Below are 16492 nucleotides of genomic sequence, written 5' to 3' on the forward strand. Positions count from 1 at the left end.
CATTTCCCATGATTTACAAGGAACGTTTTTCATCAGCCATCAGCTTTTCTCATCCAGTCCAATATGTATTTAGCTTTTCTCTCCTTGTTTTCTTCTAAAGAGGACCATATGTCCCCAGAACGAGGAATTGGAAACTGGAAGCTATAAATTAGTGGAAGAAAGTAAAACTCATGAGACAGTCATATCTAGGAAGACTGAAAATCTTACTTCATTTTCAGAACTGGTCTTTCTTCACAAAAGCTGTTTGGAAATAGGATTTATTCTGGTCTGGAACAGTGGGGATTATAATTACTTATGCATTCCATTCACTGACAGCTTTCTTCTGCTAATTAGAGGTAACCAGTTCTAAAGTCTTTGCATGGCTTATCCAAGGGGAAAAGGTTTCTGTTCTATTAATCCCTAGAAGCTGCTTAAAGATAAAGTCAGAGACCAGTCTATTATAGGTTTAATCCTCATAAAATCTAAATCATTTTATTCCATTTCATAGCCATGGGCATCATCTGTAGAGCTATCCAGTCATCCCCAAATGCGTGTTTTTGGTGTCAAGGTAGAATAGGTGAGAAAAAAGATGAATTACTTATAAAGACAACAGAAACCCTGAATCCAAGTATATACATATCACAGTAATATTCAAAGCACAGATTATATGCTATGGTAAAATCATTAAAATGTTGAAGAGAGACTTTGTAGTTGCCTGCAGGAACAGACGCAATTAAATATACAGTTCGGTTACAATTGGTCAGTAATCAATGGAGTGCATTTTCATAGGTTTCATATTCTGGGATCGTGGCAGGTCCCTGTGAACGTGGCATGGTGTTCACAAGTTGACCTGCGTTCCCGTTTAAATCATTTAACCACACTCAGCTGACCTACGTTCCTTTTTAAAACAAGCTCATAAAATCCATTTCAAATACCAAAACCTCCAGTTAGGGATTTAATCTGTTTATGCACACTTGTGAAACCTCTGGTATCTAAACGTGTCCTTGCTTACGAATACTCCATGTTTACAGAATATGAACTTCACAAGACCTCCCAGCCATAGTTTTCCAATCTTAAGTGAATTTTCTCTCTCTTTTTTCCTTGCAAAAGGAAAGAAGTAGGATGATTTGCAGTCAGGGTCAGATGGCCTCAGATAATGTTTGGTTTTAGGCACATTGGCATGTATCAGAGAATCATTCCTGGAAGGAAAACTACCGGTGCCCCTCCTTGAGAGGGTCTCTCTCTCTGTCTCTCTCCCTCTCTCTCCCTCTCTCTCTCTCTGTAGTGTAACCCAGCAGGCAAATTACTAATTTGGCAGCTCTGGAAAATATATTAACCCCGTGGTATAGCATAGCGTATGCTGTGGCTGAATATTTAATAACTAAGATATTGTTATATATACATGCCATGTTATGAAAGCAAGAATGCTGATCATTTATCCCAAACTAAGTTGAATACTCTGCCGTATTTATTTCACCAACAGAATAAAACAAACCTAAGAAAAAGTTGAATAATAAGGCTATACAATTTGAAGGGTTTTAAACACTCCCCAGTTTTTCCTATAGAGTGTGAAGTATTTCCCTTGGAGATAAAAATGTTAGATGTAAAAAAACTGCTTAGAAAAAACCATTTTAGAGTTAAGCAACAGATCCATGACATCAATTCACATCAGTGACTGGAGTAGCTATTAATGAAGATGACAAAAGGAGACCGGAATTTAAAAGGGGGAAAGGATGGTATTAAAGACAAAAACCAGACAAGTGAGATTGATTTTATTCAGGCTATTGCAATAGGAAGAGCACCCTGACTCTGAGTCTCAGGGTGTTTCTGAGGGGTGATGTTGCCTTAGACTTTTATAGGGAAGAATAGACAAGTTACAGGTGGGATGAGTTACATTTGGGATTGCTGTAATCAGTGGAAGTCTAGGTCAGTTAGCTGAACAGGAAATGTTTTTCTCTGTGTCTAGCAAGTTTCAGTGGGACAAACAGTTGTAATCTCAGCTATTCATTCATGAGACAAAGAATGGGAAGTTGGAGGGTCTGGGTCTAGTCTTGTCAGCACATTCAGGCAGAAAGGGGAAAGTCTGTGTCTGGCCTTCTCGTAGGTAAACAAGAGAGTCATGTGCGAATCTTATGGAGTCACGAGAAAGACTGGACCATGAGTTTGATCAAAGTCACGGGAAGGTGGCTTTTTGTGGTAAGTCATTTCCCGGAACACAAAATGGTGGGGGCACTTCTCAACCATCGTTGATTTCTGGGAACACAGGGCTCAGGCTGGCTTCACCATGGTCAACGGCAAACGGATTCAGATTGGAGACATCAGTGGACACATAGGGAGATGTGACGTAACCCAAAGGAAGATCAATTCAAATAGATCTGAAGGCATCAAGCCACTCTGGGATGGAAAAGGCTTTCCATAAAAAGTAACCTGGAAAAAGTGACCTACTAAAGACGATGTGGGTGGAGCCCCTAGAAGAAGAGACCAGTCCACTGGGCTCAGGTTGCTGCAGAAATATCACTTTTAAATCACAACTGAAGGTTTGTGGATGAAGCTTAAGAATGGGCAGAGTGTTTCTCAGGGCCACGGTGAAGAGTGAGCCCAAGTCAACCTCAGGTAGAATAACGTGTGAACCTGCACAAATCCAACTACGGGGTTAAAGTAAGTATAGTTAAATCCAGCCATGAAAACTTTGTATAGAGTTTGAATCCAGAGTTCCTCTAGGTATCCCAGCAGTTTTATAGCAGATTTGCTTCCTGCTGGTGGTTCATTATGGAAGAGGAGCACAGGGGAAAATCATGGTCCCAAATCAGTTGATTTATCCAAAACCCCTTAATCCCTGATGGATACTTTCTTTGTGTTTTTGCCCCAGGCTGCCTCAGAACACATGGCAAGACATTCATCTGATTGTATTTTTGTACATGGTCTAATTTTTTCCATTTAAAAATACCAACAACAAAATTGCCAATGATCTGTAAGGACAGGTAAAGCACAGTAATAGGATTAAATGGAATCTCAGGAATATCTCAGTGAATCAGGTTAACAATGCATAAAATTTCTTCTATACCCAATCTTTTATTGAAGTTGCTATAGTATTATAAGCAGCTAAGCTCCTGGGCTTGAATTTCATCTCCCTCCCCAATTCTAACTTTATTAGAGTGCTAAGATGAAGCAAAAGGCTAAAACTTGCTCCAAAAAGAGAGAAAAGAAGAAATATTGAAAGAAAAAAAAATCACTGGAAAGTGAAGAAATGACCATAGAAAACAGGTCAGGTGAAGAATGCTAAATTCCTAGCCACTCTCACCTCAGGCACATAAACACCCACGGGTGTAGCAAAGATGAGCTCTGTCCAAAGAAGTCAAAGATAAGGAGGTGTGTACTGGGAAAAGGAGGTGGGGAGAACATGTGAGAATGTCCTATAACCAGGTGGAAAACTGGGTAAAACCATGTGTTTCTATAACCATTCCTTTCTCTGTGAAACTCATAAATGTTCAAAAACTGGGCTCCTAATCATTCTTTATCAGTCACATTTCTTTGCTCTTGATTTTGTGGTTGTTTCAGAAGTTAAAACTGCTATAGAATTTATACTTCTGTTCATCATCTATTTCCATACTTCAGTTCTATGGCTTTTTGTAAAACGCACAGAGATTTTTCTCCTGTTTTATAAGATCTACAGTAAAGTGTAATATGTTCATACCTCCTCATCTTATTATTTACCAAATATCTGGGTATAGTGTAGGATGCCCTTCCTTGTCCTCTTGTGAGTAGTGGAGCCACATAATTAGTTGTGGCCAATGAGTTGTGAGAAGTGACGCGTGTAACTTCTGAGCTGGAGCATTTAATTCCCTGTATAAGACTTTCAAGTTCTCTTTCCCTCACTAGAATGACCAGCAACATTGCTGTTAGTGGCTGTTTCATTAGGCTGGAGTCTTAAAGTGAAAAAGATATGAATCATAGATGCAGCTGACCTGAAATTGCCATAGAGTGAGAGCAGGAAATACATTTTTAATGATCTATGCAAGTTTGGGGTTGTTGTTGCATGAGTGTTTGTTACCACAGCATAACCTAACTTATCATGACTAATACAATCACATTTGCATATGAAGTGTGATCTGATTCTTGATATACATATCTTATAATTAATCATATACATTTGTACAGCAAACAAAGCAAACCTGACTCCAGAATAAAAGAGCAGTCTGGCCCAACTGAATTATAGGTCCCAAACAGAAATCAGAAAGGACCCCAAACAGGGCTCTCTTCAGTGATCCAGACTTTGCAATGAGAAATAAAAATCTGAACCTTTAATGCAGAGTTGGATGTTTTATTAAGCAAATCAACACTTAAAGGATGGAAAAAAATAGCGTCTATTTGATCACTGGCAGTGTTGTAGCAGGTTTATCCAATTTTTGTAGCACAATAAAGATATATTATGGAAACTGTAAAAAGAAAGAGGCAGCTGTTTAATTGTAATAATTGAAAGAATAATTCCATGGCAACTCCTTGGCAGATGATATACAGTGAAATGAATTTCTGTACAAATTATTTTCGGTAGCTAACTCTTGAATATAAAAATCTGCTCAGTGTCACAGATCCAACTATGAGTAGTATGAACTCCCTGGCATTTAATGGAAACTGACAATTGAATAGAAGGGGAGTAGAGATGGACACGAAGCAGAAATATACTAAATGCTCTAAGAGTTGCATACTCCACGCTGTGACAGGCATGGGAATTCTAAAAATGGGTAAATAATCTACTAGCTATGGCTGGTAAGCCATTCCATAGTTAGTACTAGCCTGTAGAGGCAGCTGCTGGAATAGAAAACTGAGTATTAGAGACTAGTTGGTAGTAAGAAGCCACTGAAGGAGTGGGCAGAACAGTTTATTAGCTTGATAAGAAGTCAATGTTATTTTGAGGAAGCTGGCTTTCTTGCCATCCAGTCTAAAATCTAGCTCTGTTTCAACCCCAATTACTTCACTACTTCCACACTTTGGTATATCAATTTGTGGTTTAGGATTTGGCAAGCCTGTGCACAGGAGAAGCAAACCAACAAACAGTCCAAGTAAAAGCAAACTCATCACCTATGTGGGAAGCTGTGTATAAGCACAGGTTTATTTTTACAGTGTAAAAATAATCACATGGAAACAATGGTAAACATGTAATCAAAAACATGTTAGAAACAGAATGAACCATAACAAAAGAACTAAAAAAATAAACGGGGAAAATATCTGAAACAATATCTCAAAGGTTGCTCTTTTAGACTATGGCATGCTATTCCTTGGCTACACAAAAACAACATTTTTCTTTCCTCTGACAACCCATTTTCTGACCATGCAACAGAATCAAGCTCCTTCTTGTTGAACTATTTACACTGGTTAACACCTGGCTTACTGTTAGAGAGAGTAGATGTTTAGGGCAGTTGGAAGGAAATAGCCATTTATAACTCTTCAAAAAATTACTCGTTCAATAAGTTAAAGTTTGATTTTTAAAAAAGCAGGCTGTCAAAATATTTAAGAGGATGGCAATAAAAGTATGTTGTGTATAGAACATATCAAGGGTGACACCAACTCCATCCATATCTACTGGATGGAAGCAAGATGTGCTTTTCTTAGAGTTTATACTAGGCAAAAAAAAAAAAGAGGCATTTTTATTTTAACCAGATGTGAAAGAATTAAACCCAATATTTTCAAGTATTTTTAGTGCCATATGATGTCATCTGATTTTATATCTTCTGAGGGATAATGTGTATTTTTTAAATTGTGAAGCCACTTTCCATGTATGTACTTAAAGTCTTATATATGATAAATTACAATAAACAAATTACAACACTGCAGAACATGCTTTTGGCTGTTTATGTCAAAAAGCAGAGAGAGAAATTTAGTTTCTCAATAGGAAATGGAATTAAAAGCATGTGAAATGTCTTCTGCGGGCCTTCAAGGTAGTCCTTATTTCAGTGACTATTGTACTCGTCCAAATAGGTCCAGGGCAGGGATCGCTGGGCCATGTCCTCCAAATAGTACAATGGCCTCTTTCCTGAAATGCCCCTGGACTACATAGGCACTGTTTGCAATATTTCGCTAGTCATCCAAGGAACCACAGTTTTTAAACAACAAGGCCCTTCCTTTTTTATTGGTAATAATGTTTTCAGTGTCGGTCTTACACATGCTCTACATCCCCATTGCCACTAACCCAGATAGGGCCGAATTTCCCAGGACCGTGGCGCCACTCTTGTCTTCTGGAACTGGCAGGGGAAGGAGGAGGCCCCTAAGCGGACAGACCTTCCTCGCACTTTTCTCTGGAATAGCATCAGGCAAACAGCCACACCCAGGAGCAAGAGTGTGGCCCTCAATGGCTTTGCTGAGTGAGCTTCTCTGAGACATCTCTCCCGGGAAAGAGATTTCTTAAAAACCATTGAAAGCTTTCCAGAGGGCGAAAGCGAGATGATCGGGAGCCAAGGTTAGCATAAATGCTTCCACTCCTCCTGAGTTCATTTCGGAAACAAGGAAGGAAAGAGGCAGTCACAACTGCTGACTTGCGGATGCCTCATCCAGCAGCTCCCCAACCCGACTCCCCCAATTAAGAAAGAGACACTAAAAGTAAAGTTAATATTATTGCAGGGCCGTTGGTGTATTAAATGTTGTTGAATTAAAAAGCCATTCGCTTAGACCAAAGTCTCCTCCATCCACCACCCACACTTGAGCACAGAACATTCCGGGCAAAGCCCCCTTGCCCTTCCCTCCTTGGCGAAGTCCTCTAGGGTGGGCGAGCCTGGCGTGGCGGGGGAGAGGATTGGGGGCTGAGGACTGTGCCAGCCCCTGAGGACTCTGCCAGGGGTTCCCGAAGCACAGCAGTTTCCCAGGACAGTGCCCATGTTCCGTTCCCCCCCCCCCCCCGCCCCGAGTCTCTTTTCCCGGCTGAGGCTGGAACCCTGGAATGGTTTGGGGACCAATGAGGTGGCAGCAGTCGACGCAGGGATCACGGTGAGGGGCGATTTCATCTCCGGGGGGAGAGGCCGCCAAGCGGGGGAGGGAGGCGGAGGAGAAAGGGGGAAGCGGGGGCAAAAAGTAGGAGGGGAGAAGCGGAGAAAGCCAGTTGAGGGGCGGCAAAGGCAGCAGAGGTACCAGAGCGAAAGGTAAAGAAGAAAGAGCAGGTTCGCTGACCGCCGCGGGCAGGAGGGCGGGCGGGGGTCCGGGACGAGGAGGCGGCGCGGCCGGGGCGCGGGCCGCGCGGGGAGCGCCGCGGGGAGGGTCGCCGTCAGTCAGGCCGAGGGGGCTCGCGGGCCGGGGGGACACGGCGGCCCCTGCAGCCCGGGCGGCGGTGACCGCGCCCCCATCCCAGAGGTGCGCCCGCGCCGCGCTCCGCTTCCCTCCGCGCCCCTCCGCGCCCCTCCGCGCCCCTCCGCGCCGGCTCCGCGCCCGCCGCCCCGGGGCTGCCTCCGCCCGCTCGCGTCCGTTGCGGGGCCCGGGGAGCGGCGCCGGAGGCCCGGCCGCATTGTGACGTAGCGGGGCCGCGGCAGCGCCTCCGCCGCCCGCTCCGGCTGCGGCGGTTCCTGCTCCCGCCGCCGCCGTCCGTCCATCCGTCCGTCCGTCCGTAGTCCGCGCTCCCGAGCCGCCGCAGCGCCGGGCGCCCCCGGTGAGTCCAGGTCCTGGGCGGGCGCCGCGGGGAGGCGGGGGGCGGCGCCGCGGGCGGCTGAGCCTTTCCAAGTTTGCACCGGGCGACCTGGGCGGGTGTCGCCCTGGCTCCCACTGAGCCCCGGGCCCCCTTTGTGCCGCGAGTCCCGGCTGCTCGAGTAGCGGCGGTGCCTCTGCAGAAAGGGTTTGGGGGGAGGTCTCTACAGCAACGGCGGCGGCGGCTGCCAAGCGGCTGCTCTCCTTGGGGGAGGGGGGAACAGCCCCCGCCTCAATTTCCAAAGGATTGTTCTTTTCATTTGCCGGTTTCGTGTGATTATTATTCTTGCTGCCACCTGGGATCGTATCGGAGGCAGGGATGGGCAGTGCCGCGGCTCCTAAGAGCTGAGATAATGAGGGGCGAAGTAATAGTAATAGCAACAGCACCACCAACAATAATAGTAATCGCAGAAGAGGGACGCCTAGGGTTGCCACGGCCCAAGGGGAGCCCCTCGCTCAGCCGCACCGCACCCACTGGCTGCTCCGTCCTGCCCGGGCTTCGACCGCCACCCTCGGGCGCCGTCCTGCGTCCCGGGCTCGTCCGCGTCAGTTTTAGCCGGGAGTGTTTGTCTCCTGGCCTTCTTTCGTGGTGATGACTTTCATCTGCAGGTGGTAAGTGAGGTGAACTGGTATTTTGGCTATTGTCAAATGCCACGTTTTGTTTATTTCATTTTTACGAAAAGAAAAGAGGGAAAATTATGAGCCATTACTGGCAGCCATACAGTTTCCACAGGAAATACTAGCATTCTTTGAGGAACACGCTACTGCTTGCAAGGAAGAAAGTCTTTGGGAAACAAAAAGGCAACAGCATTGTTGCTCATTTTCAATGGACCGCTAGGAGGGGGGAAACGTGGTGTTTTTTCCTGTGGGAACAGGCTTTCCTTGGGAAAGTTAATTAAGCTTACTATCGGTGGCCGTTTTTCACTTGCTGGTGGCTGGGCCCCACTCCTCTTGGCTGTTACTGACAAGTGTCCATCAAAGAGCCCAGAGGAAGGGAGAACCGCTGCAGGGCAGTCTCACCACACACCACGTGCTGTGGAGCCCAGCCAGGATGCAGTTTGTGAAATGAAATGAGGGCTGTCTGGGGAGGTTTATGAGGATTACATGTGTGCAGAGTATGTCAGTCCTCCAAGGTGTCACTCTAAACACGTCATTTTCAAGCACGGCTTTCCTTGCTGAATCTGCAGGAAGGCAAAAACCTATTTCTCTTATTATGGAGCAGATGTCCCAGTTGTGAATGGGTTGAAATCTGTATTTCATTTGTACATACTGAAATTTTAAAAGGCAAAGAGGACAAGGTGTGGGAAAGCAGTATGTTAATGTGTTTACATCTGGGAGAGAATGTCTGTTGGGTATTTCTGATGCATCTCAATATTAAATTACATTCAGCCTGGTTAGAGTCTAAGGAGACACCCTTAAGGTGTCCTTAAAACTATTTGAAAAGGTGTGACATTTTCATCACCATAGCAGAAGTCTCTCTTGAAGGCAGTATTAACTGAAGATTACCCAAAACCAAACATGTAGGAGTTCCAGGTCTAGAAACAGGAAGAAAAAGGTGGTGGTTCTCTTAAGGATCTTTGGACATCTCAGTTAGAAATTAAATATAAAAAATAAGCTATACAATTTTGAACATAAACTTCATTTTATTTATAGCAAGCATTTCATGAGGAAAGGTTACAATATGGTGGATTTGAAATGATGCTGCATTTATTGATTTGACATTTATTGTGTATTGATATCCAAAAGGAAGGGACTAAAGCAAATGCATTTCTCTGTCTACTATGTCACAGCTTTGCTACTTCCAAGTAGTTGTTCTTGTGAAGGTATATAGTAGAAATGCAGAACAGAGGCCAAGAAACTTTGTGTGCGCTGTTGTCTTAGAAGGAATTGTAAGGGTACTTTACTGCTCTTAAGAGGAGGGAAACCCACATAACCATCTAATACAAACAAATGATCTTTGATATTATCAGAGAAAGCCTGGAGCTGTTTTTCTTGCCATACCGAAGGCATTTCTTGTCAAGAGAGGAAACCTCCCAAGGAGCAGGTACATCATTATAAGAAACACAAGGGAATTTCTCTTAAATACAAAATCTAATTGAACAGCAGCAAGAGAATCAGTGACACTCTTAGAATAGAAGGCTTGTTTTTGGCAGTCTGTCAGATTAGGGTTGCAAACCACATAGGAGAAATAAGTGTCTTGGGAGAAAAATAATTTCCTGGTGAAAATCAGACATTTGCTTCTGTGAAGCTTTTACCTTTATATACTTGTTTCCTTGTGCCACTTAGACTGGTGTGCAGATTCCACTTACAAGAATTAATTTTCTGAAAATGAATCAGTGAAATGGTTACTAATATGATACATACTATGCATGACTTTGTTTTAAATGTATGGTTATTATCAAGAGTTATGCCGTAACTTGCAAACCTCAAGGCACTTTTTCTTTTTTTTTCAAATTTATTATTTTTGGCTGTGCTGGGTCTTTGCTACTGCGCGCGGGCCCTCTCCAGTTGTGGCGAGCGGGGGCCGCTCTTCGCTGCGGTGCGCAGGCTTCTCACTGCGGTGGCCTCTCCCGCTGCGGAGCACGGGCTCCAGGCGCGCGGGCTTCAGTAGTTGTGGCTCGCGGTCTCTAGAGCGCAGGCTCAGTAGTTGTGACGCACAGACCCAGCCGCCCCGCGGCATGTGGGATCTTCCCGGACCAGGGCTCGAACCCGTGTCCCCTGCATTGGCAGGCGGACTCCCAACCACTGTGCCAGCAGGGAAGCCCCCTATGCATGATTTTTTGCTTTACATAAGTTAGATAACTAGATTTTGTATTTTATGGTTTGTATCTTATCAGCTCTTTCTTTAAGCTTTTAAAATTAATGATCAAAATATGTGTTGAAATGATTAATGTTAATTGATATGATTGATGGCTGGGCCCTGGAAAAGTACTGATTGATTCCTAAATAGTCATTGTGTATACACTTTGTACATACATGGGATATAAAAATATGCAGTCTCTTCACAAGGAACTTACAAGGGGGAAATAGGACACATGAAAAATAATGGTACAAAAGATGAAAGAAGATATTTTATGATTGAGTGCCCAAGACACTGAGTAGTAATTGAAAAGGAATTCCCAGGAGAAATTAATCAAATCAGCTTAGATGTTTTATCAGTTATCCATTGATGTGTAGCAAATCACCCCCAAATGTAGTTGCTTAAAATGATGCTATAGCTTGCAATTCTGTGGTTGGCAGTTCAGGTTGGGTTCAGCTAGGTGGTTCTTCTGCTGGTCTTGGTTGAGTTCCTCAGTTATCTTCAGTCAGCTGGTAGTTTGGATGAGCCAGGATGGCCCCATTTATGTCTGGCAGTTATTAGGTCACATTAACAGGTAACTGGGGCATGTGCCTCCCATTCTCCAGCTGACTAGTGTGGGCTTCTTTATGTGGCAGACAAGCAGTGTTCCAAAAGCAGTGAAAGAGCAAACCCCAATTCAAGGTGATTTTTAAGCCTCTGCTTGTACTGTATTATACTTGCTACCTTCCCATTGGCCAAATCAAATCACAAGGTCACCCCGGATTCAAGGGGTATTGAAAGACTCCACTTACGATCAGAGGGAGCTGCAAAAAATTGTAGCAATTTTTTTTGCAATCTAGTACGTGTATGAAAACACTTGTTCTAGCAAATGTTTTGTGTTGAGGGATAGTGTACTATAAGATAGTATACTTGTAAACAGCCCAGAATTGAGGCTAGGGAATTGCCCTATAAATCATTGTGCTATCATCTTTGTTCTGAAAACCACAGGTAGAGGAGGAGGAGTGACAACGGTAATAAAATTTTAGCCATAGCCTCTCCCAGCGGCGTTAGGATGGTCTGGAAACAGTAGGCTGGTAGCAGAGTCAGCGGTCCCTGGTGGGAGGTGAGGAAAGCTCTGACAAAGGTGGAGGCAGAGAGAATGGAAAGGGAGGGATCGACCTGGGAGAGCCCGTATATATCATTAGGTGACTGATTACAGTCAGAATCATTATGAGAATTAAAAAAGCTTAAGTGACTGAAAGAATGATTGTGCTGTTGTGAGAAATAGAGAAATCAATAAGTGATTTATTTGGGGGGAGGAGAAAAATTCAGTTCCAGGAAGGTTGATTAAAAGAGATGAATTGCATGTGAAAGTACTTTATAAGCTGCAGAGTATACTATGAATGTCACTATTGCTTAGTGTTTAAATGGCAGTGGATTCTATACCGCTAAGTTTCTCTAGTTGTAAAGCAACAGAAAACAAAATGCAACCTGGAGGATATCCTAAGGGTCAAAGGGAAGTCAGAACCACTCTCAGGATAGAAACAAAACCTCTCTGGGAGGCTGGGGAGTAGGAACTGAAGTTCTTTTTCCTGAGGCACATGCAGCTGGAGGTCTGCCCATGGAAGGCTCTGCCCTTGGACTTAGTGAAGCAGGAAAGAGAAATCCTTGGGCCTAGTTTGAGTGGCAGGCACACTGCTGAGCCAGAAGCCTTGACTGACAGCCCCGCTAAGACAGCACACAATGGGGAATAGGTGGGTGCTTCCTCAAAGGACATGGGAGCAATGCTATCAAAATTGGGAATGGACACAAGGTGGCAAAACCAGCCAGTATCCGCCAGAGATGAACACTTGAAGATTTATTTGGGCCTAGCCACGGGGAAGCAGGCAGGGTAGGAGGTGACAATTCAGGCACATTTACATAGAGATGTCAGCGCATTAATGACAGTTAAACCCATGCTAGTGGCAGGGTTTTCTCATGGAGGGAGAGTAGAGAAAGGAGAGAGCCGACACAATGCGTCATCCAGGCTCCTCCATAAACGTCAGTGGATATTTCATTAGAGGGGAGAGGAATGCAGAACACGTTCTGTGCCGTCTTTCACCTGAGGGCTCAGTCGAGGTGCTGCTTCGCCAGCCTTGTTTTCTTGGTGGCTAGGCTGAAATTCGGGTGGTGTCCTTACCATCGGGTGCAGCTGTCAGGCCAGCCCGAAACACCTGGCCTTGCTCACATCACACGATCAGTCGCAACAGCACACAGAGCTGCTCTTTATGGAAGGGCCTCGTATGGACCAGCTCAAACCTGAGCATACGCTTTTCTGGTTTCTGTTGCACAAGTCTAAGAACCCTGAAGGTATTCAACAAATGTTAACTTAATGAGTGAAGGTGCCATTATCTGCCGCAGTAACATTTTCTAAAGCAGTCCGGTCTGGCTTTTCATTATTCACAAAAGAATTTGCTATAAAGTCCCTAAATGTGTTTTGCAGATTGAAATGTTCTAAGGTGCTAGTGTCACAGTAATATAGGTTTTTATAATCCACCACTTACAAAAATAGACTCTGGGTTTTCTTTTTTGAAACACAATTGTCTTTACTTTTTGTATTTGTCAGCAAGTCACAGAAACCCAGTGTTCAAGTAGGAAGGGACATATCCTGGCTCCTGTAGTGGAAAAGTTCAGGAAGGATCCAATTCTGCTTTTGTCTTCTTCATGGTGGTAAAATGTTCATCAGCAGCTTTAAACTTACTCCCTGTGGGAAAAGAGAATAATTCAGGATTTACTCTAATTAGACCGCTTTGATCATATGCTCATGCCTGAACCAGTTCTTATGGCCAGAGATTGGGAACATGCTTCTTGGCTCGGCCTTGATAGTGGGTCCAGTCCTGGAGCCTTCAGGAACGGGAGGGAGTCTGTGTGAGGAGTGGGTGGGAGGTGGGAGAGGTGCATGGGAGGGTGGTCAGCAAAGCCCTCCTAAACCGAATGACCTGAGAGCAGGGAACGGGTGGTTTTTAAAGAGAAAATATTGAAAAGAAGAGAAAGTGGAGGCTGTGCAAACAGAAACAGCAGATATCTACTGTTCCATCTGTTTTCCCCGGAGAACATAGCATATCTCACTAAGCCACCGAGCCATAAACCTGGGAATGGTCCTGGTCTGACCGTCTCCCTTTCTGCCTCCACCTAATCAATCACCAGGGCCTCCTGTTCCATCTCTCAATCTTACTCTTTTTCCCTATGTTAGTTTAGACCCTCCCTGTTTCAGTCCTCACAGCTCACCTCTAAAATGCTGCCTCCCGTCTCTCCCTACCAGGCCATTCTCCTCACCACTGCCTGAGAGCTCTTTCTAAAGAACGAATAGTTAAAATCGAATCATGCATCCGTGGTCAAAAGGTACAAATTTCCAGCTGTAAAATAAATAAGTCATGGGGGTGTGATATACAGCATGGTGACTATAGTTAAAAATAATGTATTGCATATTTGAAAGTTGCTAAGAAAGCGGGTCTTCAAAGTTCTCATCATAAGGAAAAAAGTTGTAACTATGTGTAGTGATAGATGTTAACTAGACTTATCGTGGCGATCGTTTCATAATACATACAAATATCAAATCATTATATTTTGCACCTGAAACTAATACAATGTTCCGTGCCAGCTATATCTCCATAAAAGAAGAACCATTCAAAACTTCATGGCCCTGGGGAAGAAGTCCAAGCTCTTAACCGTGAATTCCAGGATTCCCCATGATGTACGCCCTGCCTCCTGTCGGACACAGCAGATGGACGGGAGTGAGGGCGTGCAACACACTTCTTTTAGCTCTCCACATAATCCTCATGCTGTGCTGACCTCTCGAACACTAAGGTCACCAAATGTCCATTTTCTCTCTCATTTTCCTACTTTCGCATGTGCTGTTGTCTCTGTGGAATATTGTTTCTCCTTTCTTGACCTAGTGGACATCTACTCCTCTTCCTGGGTACAACCCAAGTATTATTCTCTCAAGAAGCCTTTGCTGAACACCCCCTCCTACCCAGCCCCTGCCTCGGACTTGACCCTGTGGTCGGCGTTGGGTATACTAGTCTGTCTCTGCTTCTGCTGTAAATGTCTTTAGCGAGGCACCGTGCTTCCTCGTCTTTGTATATTCCTGTGCTTAGTACAGTACCTCTCACATCAGGGATGCATGATAATTTTTAAATGAGTGAATGAAATATGTGTACTGAAATGTTAATCTTCGGGGTTTTAAGGTGATTTTTTAGGTTTTTTCTGGGTTTAACTTGATTTTTCTAGGTTTAACTTGATTCTCATATTTGCGTCTTGGAACATTGGACATGAAGACAGGTTCTCTTTGAAATTGCTGCTCAGACACTTTTGCAGCAGTTCTCCCAACTGCTCGTTTCCTACTTGGTCACTAAGAGCTGCCTTAAGAAAGAGGTGGGAAAATAGCAGTGGCCCAAAGTTAATCTCAAGGCTAGACTCTATGGCTCGGGGATCAGATGAGGAGTACTTTTTCTTCCTACCGTAGAGAGGGCATCTAACAGTTAATATCCGAGGTACTTTCTCTGTGTTGCAGTTATTCTTAGGGAATCCTCACAGCAGCCCCAGGAAAGAGATGTTACATTCTCAGCCTTCCTCTCCGTGTGAGAAAACTAAGATTCAAAGAGTTGAAGCCGCTAAGCTCCCTCTTCCTGGAGCCTGCAGAGCTGCCAGCCACTCATCTGGGTTGTTGAGGAGGAGACCCCATCCCTGACTGGGCTCCCAAGTCATCCATTATGATGTTTTTGTTGTTGTTCTAGAACGAAGTGACCGCTTCCTAAGAATAAAACATTCCAGCTGCCTTCCTTGGCCATCAATTATGTCAAAAACACTATGGAAAAAGTTGTTTAAAGATGTAAGGACACCAGTACTCTATGTAGTTGAAATTAAGATGAATGTCTACCTTAGAAATTCCGATTATGTTCTCGTGAATCTACCGTTGCCAGATAATAAAGGCCTCTTACAGAGGTTGTACTGTCATGTGTAAAATGTAGGCCTCTTGGACAGGCATGGAAGAGGCTTAGTTCTGAGAATCACGCATAAAGTTATACCAAAGATACACCTAATGAGCTAAACACTTTGGAAGCCGCAGAAGCTTAAGAATGTTTCTTAACCTGTTGTCAGTCTGAGAGCATTTTGAGGCTCTGATGAAAGCTATGGTTTCTTTCCTTAGAGAAAAAAGATGTGCACACTCACACACACACCACTTTGGATCTGATTTCAAGAGTTTCCATCTGTGGATTTCCTGGGGCTCCATGGCCTCCAGGTTAAAAACCTTGCTTAAAAGCTGTAATCTGGAAGAAGGGTAACAGCCATTGTTGAGTGTTTACCGTGTATCACATGTAACCATTTATCATGATCACCATGTGCCAGTCCTTTCTGAAAAGCACATCATAGCCAACCAGCCCCTAAGACGTGCATGATGAGCCCTGTTTTAAGCTGTGGAGAGTGAAGTTCGGAGAAGGAACTTACTTGTCTCCCAGCTGCCAAGCAGTCAGCGTGGAATTAAACGCAGAACCCAGATCTGCATCACTGCTCCTTCACTCCATTCTTCTTACCAGGAGAGGCATGAGACCCGGTCAGGGAGACTCCCAGCCTCTGTTGGTCCTGACTGCCCTCAGCCTTCAGCTTCCCCGTTGAAAGTCAGTCAAGTGGCTGCTTCTGCCTCAGGAGCCTCCTGGAAAGTTTCCAGTGCCAGAGTGGACAAGGGCTGGGAAGGTCTCAGCTCACTGTCGCCTGCCGCGCAGAGCAGATAACATCCCTAGAGAGATGCGGCCCGACTGCCAGACCATCCCTGGGTGAGCGCCGCACTTGGTCCGGAGTGCCGTTTACACACCTGGAAACTTTAACTCAGCACATCCTCCACAACACAAGCGCCTGCACGTTCTCCATGTGAGCCCGTCCACAGATGTTTATTGTGGGCGCCTGTTTGCCCGGCTCCACACTCGGAGCTGTGGTCACGGCAGCACACAGATGTGGGTCCTGAGCTCTTGGCGCTTACGCCCGGCTCACATCTAGCAGAGAAGGGGGCTAACAAAGGATTTAAATAAAGTG

General features: G+C 44.6%; 1 protein-coding gene across 1 annotated transcript in view; it reads left to right on the top strand.

Annotated features, from left to right (window-relative positions):
• Window positions 1-7457: 7457 nt before the first annotated feature.
• SNCAIP (synuclein alpha interacting protein) overlaps window positions 7458-16492 on the top strand; it is a 147567-nt gene continuing 138532 nt past the window's right edge. Inside the window, exon 1 of the mRNA XM_068535766.1 lies at window positions 7458-7609. The gene's annotated coding sequence lies outside the window, so the exon portion shown is untranslated. The remainder of the gene's footprint in view (window positions 7610-16492) is intronic.

This window comes from Eschrichtius robustus, chromosome 2 (genome assembly GCF_028021215.1).
Source record: "Eschrichtius robustus isolate mEscRob2 chromosome 2, mEscRob2.pri, whole genome shotgun sequence".
In the NCBI taxonomy this organism is placed as follows: domain Eukaryota; kingdom Metazoa; phylum Chordata; class Mammalia; order Artiodactyla; family Eschrichtiidae; genus Eschrichtius; species Eschrichtius robustus.